Source organism: Pezoporus occidentalis, unplaced genomic scaffold, assembly GCF_034315485.1.
Source record: "Pezoporus occidentalis ecotype Australia unplaced genomic scaffold, CSIRO_AGI_Poc_V1 ctg61, whole genome shotgun sequence".
NCBI lineage: Eukaryota > Metazoa > Chordata > Aves > Psittaciformes > Psittacidae > Pezoporus > Pezoporus occidentalis.
The window spans coordinates 606,431-633,770 of record NW_026915955.1 but is presented as its reverse complement, the minus strand read 5'-3'; the positions used below and the strand labels follow the sequence as shown (position 1 = coordinate 633,770).

The following is a 27,340-nucleotide window of genomic DNA, read 5'->3' as shown; positions in this document are numbered from 1 at the left end:
GAATCTGAAGCAAATGTCTGGAGGAAATGAGGTGGGGAAGTGGGGCAGAAGCCACCATCAAAACCCAAAGAATGTCACAGCATAAGCTTCATACTTAAGTGCATGTTTGGTCTTATGGCTGCTTTGTCCCCTCTGTAGCGAACGGTTTTGTGTTGCAGTGATCTTTGACAAGAAGCTATCTACCTAATGGTAAGAGGCAGCTGCTTGGATCAAGGCTGAGATTGCTACATATCAATGCTACTGCTTCTGTACAAACCCCAATTGCAAGTGATGTAGTATTAAACCTGTTTTGACCTGTAGTTATCTCATGTAAATTAACTTCAGCTGTTGGATATTTGAACTCAGTTTCAGTGTGCTTTCTCTGCTGTTTGTGTACTTAAGGATGTGTCTTATAGAAAGCAATTAATGTTTAATGAGATCTGTGCACTTACAGTTTTTCTTTCTCCTCCTATCCTTGAGTATGACATTTGCTTACAGTGAGACCACTGTAACTTTTTCTGAGTAGATTGTAATATTTTCATTTAGAAGGGTAAGACACATTTCTGAAGACTGAGATCCATATTCTCAGACTTTCTCGTAATTCCATTCAATAGAAAAGGTGAAACACATAGCATATTAAAACTATTTATTTTTTTTTTTTCTCAGTTGAATTTAGTCAGAATGTAATTTCAGAAAGTAAGGATGCTGTATGTAAGTGAATTTGGGAGTACTACAGTCCTGCATTTCAGGTGAGAAAATGCTGGGGGGAAAAAGGTGCCTTCTCCATAAAAGTGTTCTATAAAATGACTTGCATCACTAGAGGTTTATGTTTAAAAACCTCATCCAAAACTAAAATGAAATCTTACTACAGAGCATGGTAGTGAATGACAGCGTTCTGACTTGGGGAGAGTGCCAGCATGATTGATTCAAATAGAATAGTTTTAAGAAACCACATATAACAAATTTAACTGGATATTCCTGCTTTTTGAAGACCTGAAGGGGCTGAAGATAGAGACCTTTTTACCATGGCACACCCCCATCCATCTCCCCCCACACCTGTGCGGACTTGTTTTGGTAAATTTAGTAAAACATAGAACCCTACATTTTACTTTTATCTGTCAATCATTCCAAGATCAATAATTCTGATAGGGTATTTGCAGTCTTAACTGAGTTACTGGCTGGGCTTAAACCGTGACAACTAGAGATCAAGTATCAAAGGTGAGACAGTTCTTTATGGAGGAAAAGTTTGTACGATTTTGGCTTTGATAGAAAAGCATGATGCTGGCAGCTTCATTACTTGTCTGTTACCTATCATAACTCCTGGTTTTTGTGTTTCAAGAAAGCCTAATGAAGCCCTATAAAAATACCCATATGTTAGCTGAAGTGTATTTTACTATGCTGACTTATTCAAAAGTTGAAATAATTTAACTCTTCATCTTGAGGAATCATGGGACTTGGAAGTACTGGGCTAGGAATGTTTTATTTGTCGCCTGCAAATGGATTTTTAAAAGCCTATGTGAAAAACCAAAACATGCTTCCCGTATATTGGGAGCAGATTTGATTCAGTTATTTTTTTGCTTTTATAGAAATGCAGCTTCTTTGCTTTTTTTTTTTTTTTTCAGACTTTTGTTCAGTTTCCCTGTTTTGTTTTTTTTTTAGTTTTGTTTTTTTTTTTGTTTTTTTCTTCATTCTCTTAACTTTCATCACAGTGGAGCACCTATGAGGAAGGTGGTTGGTTTACCATAAAATTCCCCAGCTGTTGGTACTGGTTTAGAGTATACCATATGCTTTAGATAAAGGATGAGACATATGCCATATATAGCAGCATTAAACCTTTGAAATGGGACCACATGAAAACAGTTTTTATTGGATGAACTGTTCAGTCACTGTCATGAGCCCTAATTTTCTAGAAACATCTTGTCTACATAAACTGTTGAATGATGTGGGAAGATTAATTTGCCTGGTGAAGTTTTTTTGTTGTTGTTTTTAGGTTGGTGGTTGGGTTTTTTTTTAATGCGTTAGAATTTGTATTACATGGTGTATGAGGAAGTTATCCTAGTCCTTGCTTGAAGTTTTAAGCATCAGGAGCTAGCACAAGATGATATTATAAAATGCATTGACATTGCCATGGGATTTTTTTTTTTGGTCTCTTCCAACCTTAGTAGCGGCTTACGACTTTTTTACTAGGAGTTAATTGTAGTTTTCTTGAGTGCTGGTTTCTTTTGGTCTGTTTGTTATTGGATGCTGTTCTCTGTTAAACTTGAATCCATTTTTAATTAAATTTTGCAGTTTCCCTCTTTGAAGTAATTTTTTAGTAGAAAAGGTAGTTTGTTAAGTATGTGGGGTTTTTTGGTGTTTGTTTTTTTTTTTTAAATTTTAGTCAAGTTAGGTGACTTAATATATATATATTTGAGCTGAAGCTTAGCGGTGCAGTGGGCACTTAGTGCTTCTGGAATTATGTCCAGCTTTATCAAATTTTTGAATTGTACTGTCTTAGGTAGTTCTTGTGTGTTACCCACGGTTTCTGTGGCAGTTTGTCAGATCTTGATCTTCCACCAACCTCTTCTTTTTAGTATAAAGCGGATTAAAGATGAACCCCTTTTTTTTTTTGGGGGGGGGTGAAACAAAGTAGTTTGCTTGTTTGTTTGTTTTGCAGGGGTATGGAGTTTGTAATTTCTTTCAGAGAAGAACAGCTTCTGCTTCAGGTTCTGCCTCCAACCAGTGTACTGGAGCTGGTCACTTATCTTCTAGTCTATTGCTGCTACATGTATGTGTGGGGAATCTGCAGGACAGCACTGTGTCATAACGCATTTGTCTGTTGTCAGCACCAATTCTTGAAATAATCTCTTCCTGATTTGAGGAAGAGGGTTTCTATATGCTTATGGAAAGCAACAGTGTTTCATGACACCTGTGACTCAAATTGCATCTGCATAACAAAATCAGACTAAAAATGTCTGATTTTGTACAGTTAAATCTTCTTTTTTTTTTTCCCTAGATGATTTCATATGTAGTAGTAATCTCTGATAGTTTCTGATGATTCTGATACTTGAATGTGGAAGTTCTCTTAGCGAAGTTCCTTTAACTTTCTCACATGACAGAACAATTTTCTGTGCAGAAACCAACTTGGAAAGTTTTACAGTATATACTTCTGTTATAAAATGAAAGAATAACAATTGTAAAATAGCAACTTTTACATCTGTTAAAATAAAGTTTTACGACTACTAAATATTCTTATTAGAACAGCAAGATTCTGCTACCATGGGAATTACACTTGTACCGTTTTTCAAGTTGCTTGTTTGCTGTTGTTAGGGTATTAACAAATCTTTTTATAGATGACAAACCATGTTTTGCCAGTAGATTTTTGCAAGCTTCAAATTATTTCTACAGTATCATAAAGTAAAATTACAGAGATTTGTTTTCTTTCAACATATTTTTGCAGAGCATTATTAGTCTCAAATGGTATGTAAACTATGACAGCATGGAGGGAAAATGTGCCACTGTGTAGGAGTGAATTGGAACTGGAGATACTAGAGACATTTCTGACTATGACACTATTTGTTTGCCTGGTTTATAGCAAAGACTGTGATTTTTTTGTACCTTTGGTCATATGTATCTGGTAGGTACAAACAGTAGAACAACAAATGTGGCCACTAATTAGGTTGTAACTTTTTTTCTTCAATACTTAACTTGAGCATATTGAAGTTGTGGTATCGGTGGGAAGCTCTGTGTCCATGGATCCTTCAAGGACAGTACGTTTGAACTATTGTTCCTATCATGGGACCTTTAAAACAAGAATGTGCTTGGAGTTGCCTTTAAAATAGGAGGCTGAGTATATCTGTAGTCCGTGTGGAGGTTATGTTACGCAACTGAAGTTGGGCTTCCATTTTCAGCAATAGATGTACTGTTCTGAGTGATTTCCCTCCCTTCCACTTCAGTTCATTCTTTAAAGGCATGGTTTCCTTCATCCTTTCTGCTCCAAGCAAGCACTTTGTAACCTTTCCTCCCCACTTCATTTTCTTCTGTTCTCTTGTCTCTTTTGGTCTCCCCTTGAATTAACTCTGAAGTAAACACTACTGTTGTTTACAAAGTTGTGTACTACTGAAGAATTGAAGATGGCTTTTCCTCCGCTAGTCATTGCTAAAGAAACATTTGGCATGAGTTGAGAGTGGTCTGATAATATGATGCAAAGGTTGCAAAACTTTGTCTCTACTGTGAGCAGTAAAATGTTACCTGATCTACAGCTGCGTTTTTAAATGGTACACTAATATGGAAGGTTTCCTGTTGCTTTATATGAAGGTAGTCACATTCAGGGTTTTAGCTGAAATTGAAACAGATGCCTCAGAATTCTTTGTTTAAACATAGGCAACATAACTATTGCTGCAAATGAGAACCTAATACAGACCCTTACATCAACATAATTAGAATATATTCTTCTCCTGCAAAACCCGGTTAAGTTGAATATCCTCCCATGCAGGACTTGTAAACTTTTGTTTTGAAAAGAGTTGTTGTGCCTTTCACCTGGCTAGACTAAGGGAGATGCCTCATTATCTTCTCAGGTATATCTTCCTTTGCATGAAGAACCTTTCAGTTTACTGACTTGTCTCTATGCTTGAGAACCACTGCCATAGGCATACTTACAATTCAACAATATGCAGTCATTCACATGACAAAGCTGTCTTTTGATGCTGATACCCTGAAGGGCTGGTAATTCTGCAGAGGGCTAAAATATTCTGCAGGAGTTTTGCCAGAAGTTCAGTGCTTTTCAGCCAAGAGAATTTGTGTACTATATTCAGTTTTCCAATTTGATCTGGAAATCTGTCATCAGACACCTAGTGATTTGGTTGTAATTACTTTTTTGAATCATTTGTATGCTTTATGTTTTTGCTGCTGTTCTTCAAAACACACTTGCAATTTTAGTGTAGAAGTTTTGAGGAACTCTTGTTTAAATTCTTAGCATGCTGCAGGACAAGAAGTGATGGCAAGAGAAAAGTCACTAGTGCGTGTGGAGTGAATAGGTACCAGTCCTGGACTTTGACTTCCACTAGCTTTCGATTCCTGATTGCAGTGCTAAAGAGGGTGTTACTTTGGGGGTGATAAATGTGACTTCTCAGTTAAAAAAGTTCTTGCATGAAAATTGTTATTTAGCGTGACATTTATAGAGTGATTTTATAATCTATCACTCATATATATGAATCTGTAAGTTCACACAAAAGAAGGTGTTATAGGAGCTGATAGGCAGACAGAAAATACATTTTTGGGAAGGATTTGTTGTGGTGAAAATCATGCTTCTTTTACCACAAAAATGTAAAGACTTATGTATTAAGATACTTCTGAATGCTTTTGAATGATTTTATTTTTGGTGGTCTTATGAGTATTGTATCTATGTCATTCTGCAGCTTACATAAGCATTAGGAGACCTGAGTGTTACTAAATATGAGGTATCTCCTGACCTTTCAGGAAAGGTTGAGATGCCATTATGAGAGTTGTAAATCAGATGTGCTGAGTTTTTGTAATAAGATGCCAAAGATCCGTCATTTTTTTCTCTTCCCCAGAGTCTCAAGAGTATTGTAACTTGATTTATATTGTTTTCTTCCAAGTCAAGAAATTTATTTAAGCAGCTTAAGCTCTACACAGGCTGCAAGTGGACTTCTCTTATGTATTTTACCTCTAACATAGCCTACTGGACTTTGTATTTTCTTCAAAAGAAAAATATATGGAAGTTGGTATAGTCGGTTCCCTGGATGAGACTGAAGTGCTCTATGAATTGTCTGTATGTGAAGATGAGTCTGTGAACTATCACTGCAGTTTTGAAACTGTCCATTGGTGCTCAGATCAGAGGTAGTTGGACTACCCAGCTGTGAGTAAAGGTAACCTTCTGATTCAGGCCATGACACTTGTTTCCATGCACGGTGCTCTCTGTTTCCAGTCTAAGAGGTCACCATGCCCAATAAACTAAACTGCAGCAAATTCTGTGCCTTTGTAATGGGGGGGTAAAGAAATGATGCCATAATTTATTTGTAGTCTGAATTGCTGCTGCCAAAATTCCAGAATGACTGTCTAAAGTTTTGCTTTCTTAGATTTGTGAGCTGCAGCAGTTAAGGTGTATGGGTAACTTTTCTGAAGTAATTAAATTTATACACTGTGATAAGATCACCTGATCCCAGGCCTTCTCTTTCCCAAACAATCTCTGCGTTCTCAGCCTCTCATCATATGGCAGGTGCTGCAAGCCTTGAATCATCTTAGCTGGGCTTGTTCCAGTATATCCTCAGCTCTCTTGTATGGGAGAACCTAAAACTGGATGGACCTGCAAACTGTAATTTGCAGTGGGGGCATTGTGGCAGATAAGTCTGCTGTGAATCTATAGGGATCAGTTAGATATGGGGGAGGGTCGCACTGGTTTGTCTTGTAATGCTGTATCATGTATGGTCTGTGTACCTTTTGCCTGTGATAACCTTGGCACTCCTTATAAGAACATATGGTTCGTATTTGGTTCTCAAGACCAGCTTCTAGGCTCGTATAAGGTATGGTAGTGATAGGATTAGTGAAAAGACAGTCAATACAGAGAATGGGGTTTACTTTTAAGTATGTGTGTATGTATACATAAGAAGTTTGCCTTGTGATTTGTAATGGTTAAAAATAAAAAGTTACATGATTTAGCTTCTGTTTTGTTTTATTTTGATCATTACCTGTACAGGAATATCTTCAGGAGATGTCAAGCGGGATTTGAACTCTGTATGTGAGGATCAGTAGTTAGATTGAGAGCAATTATGGAAATTTTATGACTGGGAGACAGAAGTTAATGTTTCCAATTTCATTTGAGAATTCCAATTTACTTCCGCAGGATTTTTTCTTAAAGAATAGTGAATACTTCTGGTAAAAATGAGTAATTAGAGTGCCTTTTGCTGTCAGGCAAATTTTGCTGCTATACAAACTTAATCTGTGAGTTCTTGGAATCATAGAATCACTTAGGTTGGAAAAGACTTTTAAGATCAAGTCCAAGCATTAGCCCAGCACTGCCCAGTCCACAACTAAACCATTCCCTAAGTGCCACATCTACATGTCTTTTAAATACCTCCAGGGATGGTGACTCAGCCGCTTCCCTGGGCAGCCTGTTCCAGTGCCTGACAACCCTTCAGATGAAGAAATATTTCCTAAAACCCAATCAAAACCTCCCCTGGTGCAACTTGAGGCCCTTTCCTCTTGTCCTGTTACTTGGGAGAAGAGACTGACGCCTGGTCACTACAGCCTTTGTTCCAAAAACTGTCAACTTTTTTGCTATATCCTTTCTAAGCTTTTAAGTTCATTCATCTAAATATATCATATTTAGCAACTGAAATTTCTGACAGCTTGTAATGAGTAAAACGTCTTAATTCCTCCTCTCCTACAAATAGGAAAAGATGTTAAGTAGCAGAAGGATGTTGCAAGTTAGGGGAAATACAGTCATTATTGTTACCATAGCAGCACTTAAGTCATTTGCTGGGCACCTTTTAGTATGTGGAAAACTCTTGTCTGTTAGACCTAAATCTCACCTGATTCTTCTTTGGAAACCTTATTATGAAAGTAAGAATTTTCTTAAGTGCCTCAAGATTATCTTTGGCGCGGGGTTTAGAGTAGTTATTAATACCTCTTTCACATTTATTCTCCAACAAGATCTTTTGAATTTACTGTTAGCTGCTCTTAATTTTTCTTTAATGAGGAGTCTTTTGAAATCGTAGGGTGGGTTTGTCTTGTATTTTGCTAGTATCATTTGTTTGGCATTACACTAAACTAATTACCAGAACAATTGCCTCAGTGCTGTAATACTGTCTGTTAGCTGATTCCCTGACCTTTGTATTTTTCTTTTCTACTTACTATCTTCTGTTGCCTTTTAAGCATCAGAAGTTATCCATTAATTTATATGTATCCTGTTATTTAATTAAAACATCTGGCAGTGAAAAGTTTGTAGCAAGCTTCCCTTCTAATTTTAACCAAGGGCATGTCATGATTCAAGTGCAAATCCTTCGCGTTTATTCCTTTACTATTTCAGACCAGAAGACAACCTATTAGTAGACCACTCAGTAGAGCAGACCCAGCAACAGCTGGGGCCATATCCGAAGAATCTAACCCCCCAAGGTGTTTTTGAAGTGTTTCATGAGTAACAGGAGACAGAGTCTCTGTGTTAAATTACAAAACTTGTCCTGGTTGTTGTCCTGAGTTGCTAAGAAAATACGGAATATTCTTAATCAAATGAAGCTGCGTATTCCAGGCAGAGAATTAACTAGGCTTCTTTTAAATGTGGAAACTGTTGTTTCTTTTTCTCTGACCTTAAGCACGTGGGAAAGAAGACAGTTTCTAAGCAAAGGGAAAGGGAAATTGTCTCATATTTATTAAATCCTTTTCCTATCAGGAAGTATGCACCAGGATTATATGCTTGGCAAGCAAGAGTACTTATTTTGGCTCATGCTTCTCTCTTTGTAACTTCAACAGCCTGCCAGCATTGCAGGCAACACTAGCAGGAGTCTGTGTCCCAGGCAGTTTTGATTATAAATCCCAGTCCCTGCAGTGGGGCAGAAAGCTCCATGGGGATGGGTACTATTTGGTCTCCTTGTCTCCTTTTCCTTCCTTCGTGCACTTGGAGAAAGAGAGGGTAAGGGATATCAGATGAGGGCAAGAAGATGGTCATGCTGATAGTAACCCCTCTGCATCTTTGTTAAATATCCCGTGAATATTGCCTAAACTTGATGATGTTCCAGGCTTGTTGTGATGGAACCAATGATCTGCAATCTAATTGTATCTGAAAGATCTTCTATAAACCATTGTTTGAGTGCACCAACCGCCAGAATTACAAAGGGCATTGCCCACACAGGCATTCCAGAAATTTTGTATGCAGTCTTTTCTTGGTTATCAAATACAAAGTTGATTGTTATTTCAAATTCATAAATATATGGCTGAATCTTTTGTAAAGTTCCTCTGGGGCCAGCAACAGTTACGTTTTCTGTTAAGACTTCATGTGATAGTGATGGCAATTCTGTTAAAGTATCTTGGGTATTTTAAATGAAGTAAAAAATTCTTGCACTACCTTCACTTTCTGAAGTGTAAGGAGAGGCAAATGAAGAGAGTAGATGCACTTGTATGGGAGAGAATCTGAGGGGAAGACTGGATGTCCAGTTTATGTGAACATTCCATCTACAAATATGTTTATCTTCATTCTGTGGAATGAATATGAAGGGAACCAAGAGAGGTTGTGAATGCTCCATTGCTGGCAGTGTTCAAGACCAGGTTGGACGAGGCCTTGGGTGATATGATTTAGCGTGAGGTGTCCCTGCCCATGGCAGGGGGGTTGGAACTAGATGATCTTAAGGTCCTTTCCAACCCTAACTATTCTATGATTCTATGTAATCATGTATGTCTTTATAACTGACGTCTTCAAGCAAATGTTATTGTATTAAAAACTTTTTTTTTTTGTAATTTAAAAAGCTTACATCTTAACATCTAGGATGGTCCCTGTAATATTAAAGTTAATTCTTCTGGGGACTGGAGACAGATGTGTAAGGAATATTTTGAATAACTTACTTGACTGTAAACTGCTTTTATGGAGCAGTTAAATGCATACTCTGCTTTTGGTCAAAATGTAGTGATGTTTTTTGTTTTGTTTTGTTTTGCTTTCTTTTTTTAAGAAAGGTTTTTAAAGCCAGTCAGTTTTCTCAAATACTAAGGAGGTATTTAGGTTCTGAATAGCATCTTCGCATAAAATATAACCTCAACTACTGACATTCTTTTTAACTTCATATACGATATGGATGGTGCTATATCTTAGTGGCATGTGAATTCCCTATCTATGTATTTGGTTGTGTGAAATGTCTTATAATGCTCCATCCCTGGCAGTATTCAAGGACAGGTTGGAAAGAGCCTTGGCTGACATGGTCTAGTGTGAGGTGTCCCTGCTCATGGCAGGGGTTTGGAACTAGATGATCTTAAGGTCCTTTCCAACCCAAACCGTTCTATGATTCTATGTTTATAACAAATTCTCAGTGCTCAGCTCAATTTTATCACTTATCTGTTAGGCTGTGGTTTGATCTCAAATGCAGCTTTTTAAGACTGCAACAAGGAAAGCTGAAGCTACGAAGACTGAAAACTTTTGTTGCTGTGCATATAGCAGCTACTCTCCATAATCCAAAGGAATTGGATTAACACAACAACGTATTTGTTCAAGGGAGCACTGAAGTCCTGCCAATAAAAGAAATGTTGAAATAGCTGCATAGTCTTCCACAGTTTCATTTATATTGCCACATGCAAAGTGTTTAGTATCTTACTAGGATCAAGGTATTGAATGTGACATAGTCATGAAGATAAAGGAGGGTTGTTTTTTTTATCTAGCCTGAAATCTGAAAATTGAGTTCATAACTTCTGTAATGTCTGTGCTGCTTCCTGAAGATAGTCACAAGACTAGATTTTTCTGTACAGAGATACAAAAAGTGGATTCCCAAAGCCGGTACCACAGCTTGTAAAGCTTGATCTTAACGTCTAGGTATTTATTTTGAGTCAAGGATCCTGAATTTCTTTTTTGAGGACTTTGTATTTCACAAGCCATAGGCAAAACAAAAACTACATTGCTATTACTGCTAGCTTTGATCATATCCTATAGTTCATTTGTTAGGTTGGTATTAATTAGCAGAAAAGGGTTATTGTTTATTTTTCAGATTGCAGCAAAGTCTCTGTTGTCTTTGTAGAGTAAAAACAAACAGAAAGGTTTGATTACTTGCTATAATTGCTTTGGCAGCAGTTCTTATTTAGGAAACTTCTGCCATTGTACAGTTTCCTGGTATCCCCCCCATTACCACAGAAGAGACTGCTGCTTCAACTTTTCCTATTCATCCTACAAAGACAGAGTTATTGTCCCTTGTTTATTTAGCTAGCTGTTTAGGTAGCTTCTCCCTAAACCAAGGATGTGAAATATTTGATTTCTGGCATCAGCTGGGGAGATGCATCTTAAACCAAAATTATACCTGTAGCCTTACCAGATGGTACTTAGCATGCTTCTTCCAGTTATGGAACTGCTTTTTATTCAATTTGTTATAATCCAGCTTGGTTAGGAATGGGCACACTTGATATGCATTGCAATGAAAAGTTGAATGAAAGAGTATTGTAAATTTACTTGTTTTTTCAAGGTTGCAGGTGGTGCAAGATTTAACTGCATGAACATCATAGTTAAAAAAATGGTGCTATCGTATGTACCAGTGCACTTGTATACCTGTTTGGTATTCTTGAATGAAAGTAGTAATGCTTCCTTCTTTAATAAGACACAAAAATAACACTTAAGAATGAGTCTATGGTTGAGAAGTGCTGGCAAGTTGCAGATAGTGCGGGTATCAAGGGCAGTATTGAAGGGGAAATGCAGATGTCAGGCAATAGTTTTTAAAGTACATATATAGCCCGAGTCTGTGTAAAATGCAGGTAGCTGATGGCAGCAGTTCAGTTAACTGGAACTGTAAACTGAGGGACAGCTGTTATGGGATGAAGAACTTACAGCGTAGCTTTGTAGAGTAATTGCAAGCTTAACACAGAAGAATTTCTCCTGAGGCACTTCAGGAGGTTCAAGTGAAATAATTCCCAGTGAATTTAGCTATAGCTGGAAACATACTAATTTCTTTTTGTTTCAGTAGTACTATTAACCTGGTTGCCTTGTCTACCCACTCTCACCACCTGAAAAATGTTCAACTGAAATGCTTAAAGTAAACCCCTGTAAGAGATGATAGGAATGATTATACAGGTTTGCCAAACAGCTGCTTGCTTTGAACCAAAAGTTAATGTTGGGGACAAAGAAATAGTTTTAATGTTTTTGGAAGGAGAAAGTATAGGCCAAGATTGCCTTTGTTACGTGCTTTGCTTAACTGTCTTTTGTCACAGAACTGATATGTTGCATGGGGGGCTGATAAGGGCAGCAAAACCTCAGCATAAAACCAAAAGATGAGATTCTCTGGGTAGAGGCTCTGTGTTTTGGCCTGCTTTGGCACAAGGGCTGCTTGAATTTCTCAGGGAGCTGACATTAATCGAAGCATGCAGCCCACTCCTCTGCATCTTGCTCCATCCTGTACTGGCATTAATTATGGTAACAGGGGTTAAGATAACAGTATGTCTTTGCAACAGCTCTTGGTTGTGAGAGGCAGAGGCAAGTGAGTGGGAAGCTTGATTCTTGTAGTATCCTTGGTTCTGTTTGTGTTCTCCTGATGTAAACTGGACAGATTTCTGGGAAGATGTCAAAGGTCAGAAATGCGGACAGAGAGGAGGCAGTAACACGGTGTGACAGCAGTAGGACTGGAGTCACTGTGCAGTGAGGCTAGGCGTTGGGGTTCCTAAACTATGGGAGGAGGGATGGAAGTGGTACTGTTGTTGAAGAAAAAATGAAATTGGACTGGAAAAAGTTAGTCCTGTCAGTGCTGCTGAGAAGCCTTGAATTTGCACTGCTCTGTCCCTAAACTTTCAAATTAATTAAATGGTTAGTATTCTTGTTCACTCACATGACTGGTGACTTTTAACAGAATAGACAGATCGTAGAAAAACTGAATATCAGCTATGTTTAAGTGTCTGTGCAGTTTGCTTTTGAAAATGCATTCATAATAAGTGATATCATATATCTCCTCTGATAGCTTTGCTTTTCATTAAAATAAGTTTCCTTTTAATTCTTTGGCTTATCGAAATGCTAGACATAGGATAAAATGTTGAAGGAAACTTGAAAAGCTTTAGTGTTTCAACAACATGTACAAAACTTAAAGCTAAGGTAATTTGAGAAATGTGGTGCTTGACCTGTGATACTGCTGCAGCTTGCTGTTGGAATCAAATGAACTAGCCAAACCAGTAAATCCACTGTGTAGAAAACAGTAGTCTGAAAAAAGGCCTCCTTCAACAAATAAATCAAATATGTTAACTAGCATGGAAGTCTTTCGTTTCTTGAAAAAAGTCAATGCAGAATAAGTAGTTTAATAATGGGATAAAGGTGGTTTTGTCATAACAATAAAAAATTTACCACTAGAAATTTTCACTTGTCATTTACTTCCTTATATCTCTGGAGGTACTAGATGTTCACCTTTAAAAAAGTTTTCTACTTGTTCTGTAGTACAGCTGTTTGAAGAGAATTAATATTTGTTATGCCTGACATACTACTTGGAAGTCAGCCTTAAGGCTGCCCTGACAATGAGTTCTGAAATGGTGCATCCACTAATTTTCAATGCCTGTAGTGCCGTAGGAGGATATTTCTCAGATTCAGCAATACAGTGTACCTCAAACGAACTGATTATCGACTTACACTATATTCCAAAGGCAGCCTTGGCTTAGAGATACTGAAAAGTCAAGTCATTGCAAAGTAAGGTGCTGTGTGTTCTTGGATAAAATAAGTTTTCCTTGAAAATTTTATTTCTGTGGAATAATTTGTTATTGTCCTATGGAGTCTGATGCAAACAGTTGCATTGTGTCAGTCTGTTAAAATTTTGAAAAGTAGATTAGGAATCTCTCTTCAGTGCAGGTATAGTCACCTTTTTTTTTTTTTCTTCTTCCTTTTAGTTAAGTATTCCTTTATTTTGAAAATTTCAGAAACACCCATCATTTTAAATAGACATTGATCAGTACTGAAGCAGATCTGATTTAACAGAAGGAGAGGGAAGCATCAGCAGTAGTTAATGAATGGGAGTGCTGAGTACAGTGGATCCACATGGGCCCACTGTGCCATTGCGGAGTCTCAGGATGATGCTGTAATGTCCCTGTGACTAGTGGGGATTCAGATGACCATGTTTGCCCCTGTGATAGCCCAGCATTGATAATTGACTTGGAAGGGGAGCCATTTCTAAGCTGCGAGAAGCTACATTTGCTGTAGTTGTGGACTGGCTAGGACCACATTGTTGCTCAAGGGGTAAAGTGGAGTTAATTATACTTTTTATAAGTCTTATATAAATATGTTTGTCTTATACTTAAGTCCATAGAGACATATCTGGAAAACAACATTACATTTCAGATTTCATTTTGAAACTCAAGACTTGATGTTTCTGGGAGTTTGTAGATAATCTTATTAAATATCTCTGTAAGGTGTATGTATAGTGAGGTACACAGCCTGTTGCCATCACTGTTTTCTCATGACAAACTTGCAAGTCAGTGAAGTAGCGGGAGTACAAAGTTAAAGGTAAGCAAACAAACAAACCCCACCTTTTTTTGTAGAGAAGCCTGGTAGCCTGATTTTGTGGATGAGGTTGCTGGGGTGGATTTTTGTGTTGCTTTGTCTTGTTCAGAATTTACATCTATTGACAAGTGGCAGGATTACATTTTCAGTGCATGAGTTCCAAACATGAGCATTTCTGAGTTAGAGATGCTAACCATGGCAAAGACTTGGTGTATTTGCTAGTTTTTGCTGCTTGAGGTGGTAGTGTGCCTGACCTAGTTGGGTTGAAAATTCCAGATTTGGTTCTTAGCCTTTTTCTGAGTATTTGGCAGACTTTTAAACTAAAGACTGCATGAAAATTTACTTCTCATTGACTCCTTTGGAAAATTCAACAGTAATAACCTTTGGAGCCTTAAAAAGTTTCCCCTAAAGTATTGGCTTCAATTAAAATTACTTCAGTTCCTTTAGGCAGTTGTACTCTATTGCTTTGCAGTTTTGACACCCAGAAGGTGAATGGTATTGTGGCCATTTGCCTTTTTTTTGCTTATAAAGAGAGAACTTAAGTTTATAATTTTCAGTTCACTGGGAAAAGTCATATTTCATGATACCAAACACTTCTAGAGGTAAAATTAAGTATCTTTTAATAAGGAAATAGGCATGATGCTCTTGATATCAATTTTGATATAGATGTATATGTGCTTAGATATCTCTGATATGCTGTGGATTTCTTACGTAAGTCACTTACTAACTTTCATTGTGAAAGCAGTTGCATTCAAAGCAGGTTTGTTTCAATAGCAGCCAAAAATTTACTTGAAGGCAAGAAATATCGAAGCAGCTGCCTAGTACATTGGTTCTGTTAATTAACTGGAGTGCATTGTATTAAGTGATTGAGTGTCTGTGTGGATGATAAATTACACTCTTATTGCAATAAACAAGAAACTTCTGCAGGTTTGTCTGGGAATCTTTGCTGGCAAAGTTCAAGAAATACCTAATATCTCTACATTGTGACAGTTGCATTTTTGGTTTGGTCAGGTACATTGCAGAACACAGGGTAAAACAAATTGTCAGCATCTGCAGTACTACTGCAATTTTTCTTAAGATAAATATGTGGGGCTTTGGCAGGATGTCCAGTGATGTCTGTTATGTGTTCTGTGTAGTTTAGCTCATAGCATGATCCTACTGGTGGGTGCGGCTTCTCTAGTTTGCCAAGGGTCTTTAATGGCTGAGTGTTCACAATGATGCTGCTTTAGTTGGCTTTCTTTTTTAAATCTAGTGGTAGACCACTTCTAGTTTTATCTATGCATCCTGATTGAAAATATTAACTCTGTAAATCTGGGCTTTATTTCACCACTCTGTTTTTATTTATACTCTTTTTAAAGTGGAAGAGATGACAGGACTTTAAGGAGCAAGGACTTGTGCAGGTGTTCTGCATATGGCACACAAGAAGGCAAGATTCAATGAATTACTCTATGTAAAATGATGTGTTTTTTTGTTTGTTTTTTTTTTTGTCAACCATACAATTTCAACAGTTACCAGTTGAAAACTGTTACAAAGCTTTAGTATTTATAATAATGTGAATGATTTTTCTGACCAGTCTTTATTATAAGGTATATTTGTATAAGTTCTCATGTAGGAGGATATTTCCTGAGGAATCCTTGGCTGGTCAAGAGAGACAAGACTATCGTATACATACGTGTGTGTGTGCAAACATTAAAAAAAAGTGTGTATGCATGTCGTTTTTTGTGTGTAGCTTCTGTGGAACTCCTGTCTGTTAGTGACTACTGGACTGGCAATGCCTGCATTTCTGGGTGCTTGCAGCTATTACAGATATTACTTGCATGACTTCATTAACCTCACTGTGAATAGGGCTTGTTAAATGCATGCAGGTGTACTGATCTGAATTGCTATTTTGCACTTCCTGAATGTTTTACTGTGTGATAGCTCCTAAGCCTTAGTGTACCTCCTGCAGCCACAACTCCTACACTTACAATGTAAGCTGTGGTTCTGGTCTTTTGGCACAAACAGCTGTGCTGCTTATCTTGTATGTTTTGTGAGCTACTGTGATGACATTAAGATGCCATTTTCGTCCATGAACACCTGACTTGAATGAGATGATACTATTTCTGTAATTTAGTATTAAAATTTGAAGTTGTAATTAGCCATGCCTCACACGATCTGTGTGAGCATGCTTTGAAGCACTAGAGCTATTGCTTGAAGGCTTTCATTTGTTTCTGCTGTAAAAGTAGTATGAAAGGCTGTAAGACTTCTAGATGTAGCCTGTGGATAATCAGAGGAGAGCAACTTGTTTGTTCGCAGACTTTCCAGCAGCTCTGTAATGAATCTCCTGTGGCTGATGCATGTGACTATGCTGCTTGTAAATTGACCATGCTTGAGTGCACTGATGGTAAAATAAATGAGTGGATTATTTTTTACAATAGGCTGTTATGACTGACAGTGATTAAATTATGAGAGATTGCAGAACACATTCTTTGGGTGGCTACAAAGAGCTGTCTGCTCAAAGCAGTAGAGAAAGTACATTGCGTTTCTGTGTTCTTATTCTGACAGAGTAATGTAGTGCATAAAGGAGACGCTGAGCACTGTGACAGCAGTGTGTCGACAAAATCCTAGTTTGAGTTTTGATGAGTGTTAAGATATTTGAATTATTAGCTGTTAAAGACTTGGCATAGATTCCTTGGGTCATCAAGACCAAAGTAAACATCACCTGTTCCAAGACCTTTGCAAGTGCCATTGAGGGATTGCTTTGGTTTGTTTATCTTGCCTATGTTTTTGGGAAAGTGGCCCCAAAATCTCATTCATGTGTATGAAAAAACACTTTAGTGACTAATTTTATCATTTTTATTCAGAAGTAATGTGATAAAGAATATTCTGCAAGTCAAACATATTTAGAGACTTGAGAATTAACATTAATCATCTTAAATTTCTTGAGCTGTTTCAGTATTTTATCTTCTTCGCACAAATACAATTTTATTTTATTTTGGATACTACAGTATATGATTTGCTGAGTAAAACTGATTGTTGTTGTGGTCACTAGTGGAAAAATACCATGACCGTTAGTATTCATCCTTTATGAACTTTTATGTGGTTTTGTATTTTCTTTTCCCTTGAAACTTACAGAAGCAGGGCAAATGGAGTTCTGCACAAAGTGGGAAAATACTGTAGTCTGTTAGTAGAGAGTATTACATGAGCTAGGGAATAGATATCTAAGTTGGTTGATGTGGTATACCTAGAGTAATATTACTGTCACAGATGTGACTTAATTTGTCTTAGTAAGCATTTGTAAATCATTTTCTTCTGCTGCCATGTCTATTTTTTTTAAATTTTTTTTTAATTTAACCTAGACAATGGGAAGAAATAGAGCAGAGCTTGCATGCATTTCTAGGTAAAAATGTTGCAAGTATAGAGTAAAGCATGAAAAGCACTCTTTTCATGGGGAATTACTTTTCCAGTGTATTTCCTGTCATAATGACTTAGCATGTGTTATGTACATTTCTCTGCCTAACTTGCTTGCTATTTTGTAGATGCTGTAGAAGTGTCAGGCTTGATGTCTTCAGTGAACTTTGTATATTACTTTTTTCATGTTCTAGATCTTGAGCAGACTGACAAAAGATGTCCTTCCTAAAATGACTTTTCCAGTTTATGGGTATAAATTCAGTTCAGACTTAACCAAATGATGTGGGTCAGAACGTGAGTCATGGTTGCTGCTTGGGGTGAGCCTGCTAGGCCTAGCACAGCACTCCACAGGCTGCTTTGCTGTGTGTGTCAGTCTCCATCCCATCCTGAGACTTCACCTTTCAGTTCCTGCAGCAGAAATGATGAAGCAAGAGGTGGACTGTGCTGTCCAGCACCTTGCCTTTCTCCTTTCTCACTTTTGTGAGCCATAGCATGTGTGCCATTTGGTGAAGTGCTGGAGCCAAGCTCTGCTGTGTGGAGAGGCGCTGTCAGCCTTGTGGAGAGTTGTGCTGGAGTCAGTACCTCAAGGTACTGAGGTGACATGAATGGAGGAAGGGAGTGCACTAAGGAGAAAGAAACAACCAACTTTTTTGCCTGGAATGTGTAATATTATTGAGAGCTCTGGTGGTTATATTTTGATGTAACTGTTGGGAAATGCTAAATTTGTGTTGCATATTGCTAGTAAGGACTAATCTGCATGGTTTTCTCCACTGCACAGAGCACTAGAACTGCTATAGGAACATACATGTTCTAGAGCTATGTGAATTTAGAAAGGGAAATTTTAAATAAGAAATCCATGGCTTTAACTTATTTTCAGCAGTAGCATTTTTTATTATTTTTTTTTAATATGGGTAGATCAGCAAAAAAGCATGTCAACTATTCATGCTGTTCACTAGGTACCAATACAAATACAAGTTCATGTGCTGATGTAGGTGTTCAGAATAGCACTGTAAATTGTGATATAGCATATTCTGTTTTAAGCTGTATGTGGTTTTGTTTGGGAACCAAATCCTGTCTGCTGAGTATGACATGAATATAGATATTCAGAATGGCGATAGCTCAAAGTTCTGTTGGATACATCTGTACTAATAAACTAACCCATGTCAAGCTCCTGCAAAGCCTGGTAGAGTCCATAATACATCTGCTTTCCCTTCACAGTAGGGTGACAGACTGTTAGTGCAGTGCCAGAGCTGTAAAGAACCACTGGAATTACCTGATACTTGTGCTAGAAACTAGGGAGTAGGAGTGGAGAAAAGACCTTGATGGTTTGTTAACTGTAAGTGATCATGTATTAAAATACTGTTGGCACTTTCAGTGTAGACTATTTTTAAAAGCATGCTGGAAAGCAAAAAGGAGAAAACTTCATTTTAAAGCTCTTGCATAATAGTTTTTATTTTTGACCTGTTGAGTTTATCAAAACTAGTTTACCAAAGAGATTGGGGTGGAATGATTTAATATGAAAGTTTCTTGAGAAAAAACATATATGTGCAGGAATATGTACACAGTTTAATAGAGCATTACTGTCAGCCAATTGAAATCAGGGGATCTATTCTTTATTCCTGAAGGTTAGACAGAATACTGTAAAGGACTTCACAATGACAACACTGAACATTTTTAGAAAGTGGCTTTACAGAGTCTTATGGTCACTTCATTAACGAATTTGGAGATTTTAACGCTTTAAAACTAGCCTTCAGAACTGTTTGAGCACCTGTGACTAAAGCAACCTAAAAGAATTTTAAGAACACAGCAATATTAACAGAGCCATTTCTTAACCAAATTACCTATTTTTTTTCTAAGCAGCATTTATAAATATTAGCTTTTTTCCATCAGCTTATTTTTTAAATATTAAGGGCTTTTCTTGGATCACTCTCAGCAAAGTGCTCAGAAGAAAAACTTGCTCCAACTCCACTTCTTAAAATTTATTTGCATTCCTCTTACTCTTGCTGTGTTTCCTGAAGGGATTAAAGACTGAGTAGAAGAAATATTGCACAATTTCCAAATGACTTCAGTATTCTTTCTTTTTCCAAAGCCCCATAATGCTAGGAATCACTGAAAAGACAAATGGCATCTCTCCCTCTAACAGTTTTTCTTTTGAGAATTGATTTTTTTTTTTTTTTTTTCCTGTTGGGTTTATTTTCATTTACTAAAGGATATACTAAGGATTAGTTAGAGCCAGTTCCTAAGATAGTGGCATGGTCAAAATTGAGAAGAAAAAGGTGGTATTTCTACCACCTCTCCATGACTTCTGCAAATACTAAAACCTACTCTGAGTAATGCAGATGCCCTGGGTTCAGCAGTAGCAGTCATTTTTCTCCTCCTTGGTAGCTGGTGCAGTGCAGTGTTTTGACTTTCAGCTCGGGAGCAGAGCTGATAACAAGGATGTTTTGGTTTGGTCAAGGACTTTGTGAGCCTCATGCTCTGCCAGGGAGGAGGGGAAGCCGGGAGGGAGCAGAGACAGGACACCTGACCCAAGCTAGCCAAAGGGGTATTCCATACCACAGCACGTCATGCCCAGGATGTAACTGGGAGTGAGCCGGAAGGGCTGGGAGACTGTGCGGTTGGAGGAGGTATCGGTCAGAGCTTGGGGGGGGGGCAAGTTATCAGTCAGCTGGTGGTGAGATTTTGTATTCTCTTCCCTTGTTATTTCCTTTATCATTGTTATTATTGGTGGTAGCAGTAGTGATTTGTGTTATGCCTTAGTTACTAAACTGTTCTTATCTCAACCTGTGGGAGTTGCATTCTTTTCGATTCTCCTCTCTGTCCCTCTTGGGAGTAGGGGGAAGGCAAGAAGGGGGGAAGTGAGTGAACAAGCTGTCTGACTGGGTTTAAACCACGACAGCAGAGTATATATTTTTCCTGAAATTTGTATATACATTGAAATGGAAAATTTACTCCTTAAATAAATACAGTGCTTGACTAGAACAGAGATAAGGAATATTATTTGTCTGCTGGGCATGGGCAGATTGCAGCTCTCCAAGTATCTTAACTTGTAGACAGATTAACGTGGCCTTGTGCAGCACAGCATGCTGCTTAAACCCTGGCTCAGATTGAGCAGTCATAAAATGGATTGGTGACTTAGGCTATTCATCCCAGCCATGACAGTTAAAAGGAGGTCACTGACAAAGTCAACAGAGCATACAATCCTTTTCTTCTAGATAGGCTTTGCCTTGGGTTTTTTTTGTCAGGCAGATTCTTGCAAAAGTATTTTGGCCTTCTGCTTTCATCTCCATTAATAAGGGGTTGTTCTGGAAGACATTCCCTGTGAAAGGAGATCTAGTGTTGCTTTTCGACGCCTGTGATCTCTTCAGTTAGAGAATGCAGAGGTCTTCATAGGCTGTGGATCAAGAACATAATCAGTCTGTGTTTTTCAGAACAAGATATTTTGGGAGATAAGAGCAGAAAAATCTGGTTCTCAGATTTTATTATTTCTTTGTTTTAAGAGGATTTCTCCCACTTTCACAATTATTTGGGATGTTGAAAGCACTAACTGGAACATATGGTGTGCTCTACAGAAAAGAAAGAACTGAATTGCCTTTGTTTCAGCCTCTCAGCACATCCTTTTGATATATTGGCTATAGTGGTTTTCAGTTGCTTTGGGCAGAAATAAATCCCCAATCTTAGGTAGTATAGTTGTCATTTAAAAAATTAGCTGCAGAAATGCATTCTCTATTTCTGAAGCTGTTTCATATTATATATTTTGCCTGTGGCATAATTTGATTAGTTGAACAACTTTTAAGTACTATGTTTTTTTTTGTTTTTTTTTATGATCAGTTGACAGATAAAAGCATTCACATAATTTCACAAACAGCTTATTTTCCTTGTTTTCCTGTGGATATGATTGAAAGAAAATTCCAGCTTGCTTTCTGAATGGCTTATGTTGTTTTTCTTCAGGTGAGATCCTAAACTGTCTGGATGTAAGTCAGGCTTTTGACAAAGTTTGGCACCTTGGATTTCTAACAATGGTTATGGAGTTGAGTGGAAAGTATAGGACTTAATCAATAATCAAGAAGGTTCTAAAAAAAGGCAAATAAGATTAAGCAAAAGTACAAGAGGGAAGGGAGAAGAAAAGAGAATGAAAGAGGGGCTTATATACATCAAACTGAAGAGTGTGTGTATTGCAGATGGTGAAGCCCACACATCACAGCTTAAAACAGCCTTGTTGCAATGTTCCTGGGAATTTTAGGGAAGCTGTGTCCCATTATGGAACGTTATACTCCAACATAATGTTTTTTCACCATTTCCATCTAAATGTCTTTATTGTATGGCTATATATATTTAAAAGGCTTATCTGTGCATCTGAGTATGGGGTATAACACTAGCTGGTAATGCATTTTCAGAATAAGAATTATTGATGTAACTTCCCAGCTTTATGGAAGTCTTTTGATAGCTTACCATATTGACATTTTATGTGAAATATGGTGTAATATCTTGGTTCATATAACGTTATGGGATGAAAAGTTATTTTGTCTTTTCAACAATTTGAAACTCTTCTGTGGAAGCCACCCTGAGCATGCTGTATTACTTATCTGTATATCTTGAAAGGAATGCCTTCAGTTTCATTTCTTTCCCTTTTCCATTAAGTTTGCTATAATGTTTGCAACTTTTATTTCAAGTGTTGCAGTGTGTTTTATACATGTGCTGCCTAAAATCCATTCTCCTTTGTTAGAGAAGACAATGAAACATTGTTTTGATTGGCATAAGAAATGCATGAGAAATGCTTCAACTTTTCTTTGCAGAAAAAGGACAGCATATTAGTTTTGCTTTGAGTCGTTTCTCTGTAAATGTGCTCATGGAAATTAATGAAGTTGCAGGGAGTAATTTGATGACAGCATTGCCTCATTTGCCTCATAAGAGGAATCTGCCAACTTAAAAGTCTTCACCTGATGTGGCTGAGAATTTGGTTTGTTTGTGCATAACTGTGGTGAATTCTAATTCAGTTGAATTGGAATGTATAGTTAGTGGTGTCTGTCTCCTCCAGACTTGAATTTGACCTCAGAATTTTAGTGATATCATACAAGCATTAATCAGCTTGGGTTGTTCAACAAGAAAATGTTACATCACTTGACAAGAGCAAACTTTTAGCTTCTTTGATAGTTATTTCAATGGAAATTGAGCTGGGAATACATGTGTTTCGGGGTTATAGTTTTAAAAGCAAAAAAGCTCATTTCAGAATTTTCTGTAGGTTTTGTAACGCCCACATAACCCTACTGACACTCTGTAATGTAATACAATTTTTGTGCATGTCTAGGGGATCTAATAATGAAAACAGATCAAAAAGACTTACCGCAACTTTCTCTTTTCTGTATTGCCGTTGAAGTATTGCTGTTGTCTAAGCAGTATTAAACTCTTCCTGTGGTCCAGCACCCTTTTGTTTTGGAGAGAAGTGGCCTCTAGGTTTTGAGTGAAAACAAATGAAAAACTATGACGTTGTCTTCTTACGTGGAACACCTAGGAGTATTTGATGTCATGAGAGGAGGCCTTGAGACCTGTTTGTGTTTTGGTTCTACTGCTGTCCCAGTGAACATGTCTTGTATGTCACTTCCTCTGTGTAGTGCCCCGAATTTCTTTATCTGTAAAATTAACTTTTTGCTAAAATCAGAAGTACTTTTAGAGAGACAACTTTATAACTACCACAAAGCACTCGGGCTTATGTTTTCAGATAGTTATTTTAGACAGGTGGTTGATCTTTGAGTTCCCCAACAAAAGTAAATGGGGTATAATTCATGATGTGTTTTAAAACCAAGAAGAGGCTTACTGTGTAGGAACTGGTAAGCCAAAGATGTAGTTCAATTGTTGAATCATTATGCCTCAAATCTTCCTATTGAATGTAACCAAAACACTTATGAACGTGTGGATGTGCCTGAGAAATGAAGTGAACTAATGAAAATCCTGTCATTTAGGGATTTGGGGATACATTAACCAAATTTTTCCAGGAAGTACGACTTTTTGCTTAATCCAGGCAATCCAAAACAAGCATTTGCTGCTTAAAAATAAATACATAAATAATTAGAAGTGCAAAGGAAGGAACATTCTGTTTAAATCTGACAAGAGAAGAACAGGTCCTGAAACTTGTCATGAAATTAACATTCAAAAATGAAGAGGCTACTGGAAAAGGGTTGAAAGTATTGCCCTTTGTGAGGCACTTGATTACATAGAAAAGAATTCTTTAGGTTCTTAAAATAAATTCTTCTGTGGAAACAGTATGGCATAAAGGCAGCAGATTTAAGGGTTTTGCTTTTTCCCAGTCCTGTAGGTGGGTATTTGCCCTTTCTTGCATAAATTCTTTTGTGGTTAAATGTCTTTGCTGGGTAGGATTTTATATGTGAGGGTGAAATGACAGTTGCTGGATCTCCTCCAGCCAAGCGCTTGAAGATACAGCAGCACTTGGAGACTTTGTGGTCTGTCCGGTGCTCTCTGCAATATAACTTAGCCCATAGCGGGATTCTGGTGTCTTCCCACCCCACTCCCCTTTTGGGCCTCACTGCAGTTTTTTGGCTATTACACAAATCATGACCTTTTTTTTCCTGTTTTGTCTTCAGTGTCTGTTTCCTGTTTTCTCCTTCCCTCCCCCGTCCCATATTTTACTTCTGACTTTCTCTCCACTGGTGTCTTTACGTTCTTTAGCTTGTTTGTTAGCTTCTTTTTCCCAAGGTTTTTTTTTTTTTCATAATAAAATGCATAGAAAATTGAGAGCTATAACATCACTCTTCCTTTTTGCTGTGTTTCTGTATTGACACTTGTTACTGAATTTATTGAACATTAATTCACATGGTGTTCCTCCTGTTACCCAAAACTCACGTATATTATATGTATGTATTTCTTCCATCTTAACACAGATACACAGATGTACACATTTTCCAAGGGCTAGAATTTTTCAGTCTTACTTGTCTGCCTAAACATATGAGCTTCTACGTCTTAGACTAGCACATCCCAGACTTCATCTGGATGAGAGCTCCAGTTGGTCTCTTGACATCTCGCTTTGGGAACTGTTGTTCAAGTGATCTTGATTTCTGAGAGAATGTGATGCAATTTTAAACAAAAGCCTGAGTCAGGTGTTCTTTTTGTCAATTTATACTTTCCATTGCTTCCACACAAGAATATGTTCCTTCAAAAAAATTTGTTCACCAGTGTACTATGGTCAAGAAGAATTTTAAATGAATTACCATTTTTCGCTTTCTTGTTGCTTTATATTCTGAAGTACTTAAGAGTTAAGGAAAAATTAGATATTTAGGATGGAGGAAATGCATAACTATAGGTTGGCTATAAGGACAAAGTTCTTTATTGTAAGGGTGGTGAGGCATTGGAATGGGTTGCCCAGGGAAGTTCTGAATGCTCCATCCCTGGCAGTGTTGAAGGCCAGGTTGGACAGTGCCTTGGGTGAGATGGTTTAATGTGAGGTGTCCCTGCCGATGGCAGGGGGGTTGGAACTTGATGATCTTAAGGTCCTTTCCAACCCTAACTATTCTATGATTCTATGAGCTCTATCGTGGTGTTGGATCTAAGATTAAATGTGAGAGAAGCGTACCCATAGAGAGCAGTGTGGTAAATATGCTTTCAAACATTTGGTCGGTCAGCCCGAAACTGATGAGCCCAAAATAAGGCAAATAAAGCCCCACACCAATGCAGATGGGGAGTTTCATTCAAAGAAAGAAGTATTTTTGATATGGTGTTCATAATGCTGTGTTGTGTGGTTTGTGTAATAAAACAGGTAGATGATGAATTGCTGTCAGCTTGGATTTGTGTTTGCCTTGGACTGTTTCAAAGCTTTGAAATTTTTCGGGATATATAGAATGAAAACTGAAAATATAGCCCAAGAAGGCAGAATAAAGCCTCTACTTAAATTGGCCTGAAAGCTTACTGTAATAATACAGCATCCCCATTTGTATGTGGTCATTGAAAGGCTTTCCTGCAATGGGTGAGGCCGCTTCAGTAAACTGCAGTTTTGATGTGTATTTACACGGGAATGTCATTGCAGTTGTGGTTTGGCAAGTCACCATCTTTTTTTCTTTGTCTACAGTCCACTTCTAAATACTCCTCCCCACCTTGTTCTTGGTGTTCACAAATGAATTATTCTAAGTCTCTCTTATCTGTTGTCTTTCCCTAACTCTCCAAAGAAAACTTTGTTTAAATAGTTACTCCCTTGGGACTTTCATGCATATCCTGTTATCTGTTTTATATTACAGTCTTTCATGCTGGGAATGTCCTTCCAGAAAGCACAAAACAGCTAAAGCACTTAGATGACTAACAAACATGTTAAGTGCTGCAGTCGAGGCACAAACCCAGCATTATTAGCATAAAATTATTTTGCTTTTCCCCCCTCTCTTTGTATTATTAGACTTGTTTCTGACCTCTGTGGAATCATTTCACTTTGTCTAGCCTGAAGATGTTGCCATGGCTTAAATGTTGTTAGTTGCGAAACCATTGCCATGAAAAGTGGGAAGCTTTTAGAAAGTTGCTGATATTTTCATTCTTCTAATCAGATACCAGCATTCGAAGAGCCTATGGGATTGATGAACTTTTGACTGCCAATTTTATTCGCTCAGCTAAGAGTCATCTCCCCGTCACTGCTTTCTGTTGCTTGGGATTGGCAATGTTATGCTCCCATAGGAATACCAGATGCATGCATTCCTGAAGAGCAGTATTAGCTGTAGTTTCAATACTTCATTATATATTCCAGTAAACATGAATATGTAGGGAGATGTTTGCATTGTTCTGCTTTACGTAAATCACTTTACGTGCATTATAATTACTGGGGGGGATGGGGGGCGGGCATGACACTGGGCAAATTGGTTCTTCTGTTTCAGTGGAATACTTCTGTTCCAGTACCACATGAAAGACTCGGCTAGTTTGTGCTAGCTGCAAACATAAAAATGAAAGCGCCGACACAAGACATCTCAGATGGCTAACCTCTGAGGTTTGTGGAATGTAGGATGGCTGTCAAGGAATATGAAATACCATTTATTCTTTGTAGCAGCAGTTGTAAATTACCATGCTTTTAACTATTGTTTTTTGGTTTTGTTTATTTTCTATAAAATAATGCTGTACTGTTAGCAGCCTGGGCTTGCTTACTTGCATGTGTGTCATGATCTTTGCAGGTTCTTCAGCAGTTGATTCACATACTGATAACTGACATACCCAGTAAAGAGAGAGCTGCAAGTTAGCTGCAAAAATCCTGAAATACTTCACTGTATAGCTTGAAAATTTGCACTTACTTGGAATTTGGATTAAGCTTGTTTAAGATTAATTGCCAGGGATGCCATTTAATCAAGTATTTGAAAACAGACCTCGTTATTGGTAGGAAGTGGTGTCTTATCAATTTTTGTATTTCAGCTGGCATCCTAATACAGGAAAATTGGTATTAAGAAATAGTAGCATGAGAAGATCCTACATCTGTCACCTGTATAAAATAATTTATTATTTTAATGTCACTTTCATCCAAGTTTTTGTTTCCCTTGGTAATGTGCAAACATCAGCCAGTATTGTTAAACTGGGTTGCCAAAGAGAGCTGTTCTCTCTATAGTGCTTATCTTTGACTCGAGCAAAGATGAAGTGCACTTTGAAGTTGAAATACAAAACTGATGTTGCTGCCAGAAAAGGCACTTCTGTGTCTGTTTACACCCTGAAGCTTTGTAAACAATGTTTGTCTATTGAACTCTATTCTTGTGCATGACAGAGCAAACTGTCTTAATGCATTTTTCAGTTGGTTTCTGGCCATTTTTCCTATGTTGGATTGGCTGAAATAAAAAGCTAACAGGAATTTTGAAT

General features: G+C 37.6%; 1 protein-coding gene across 16 annotated transcripts in view; it reads left to right on the top strand.

Moving 5' to 3' along the window:
* The window catches only part of EPB41L2 (erythrocyte membrane protein band 4.1 like 2), a 101,069-nt gene that overhangs the window by 6,553 nt on the left and 67,176 nt on the right, over positions 1 to 27,340 (top strand). The window lies entirely within an intron of this gene.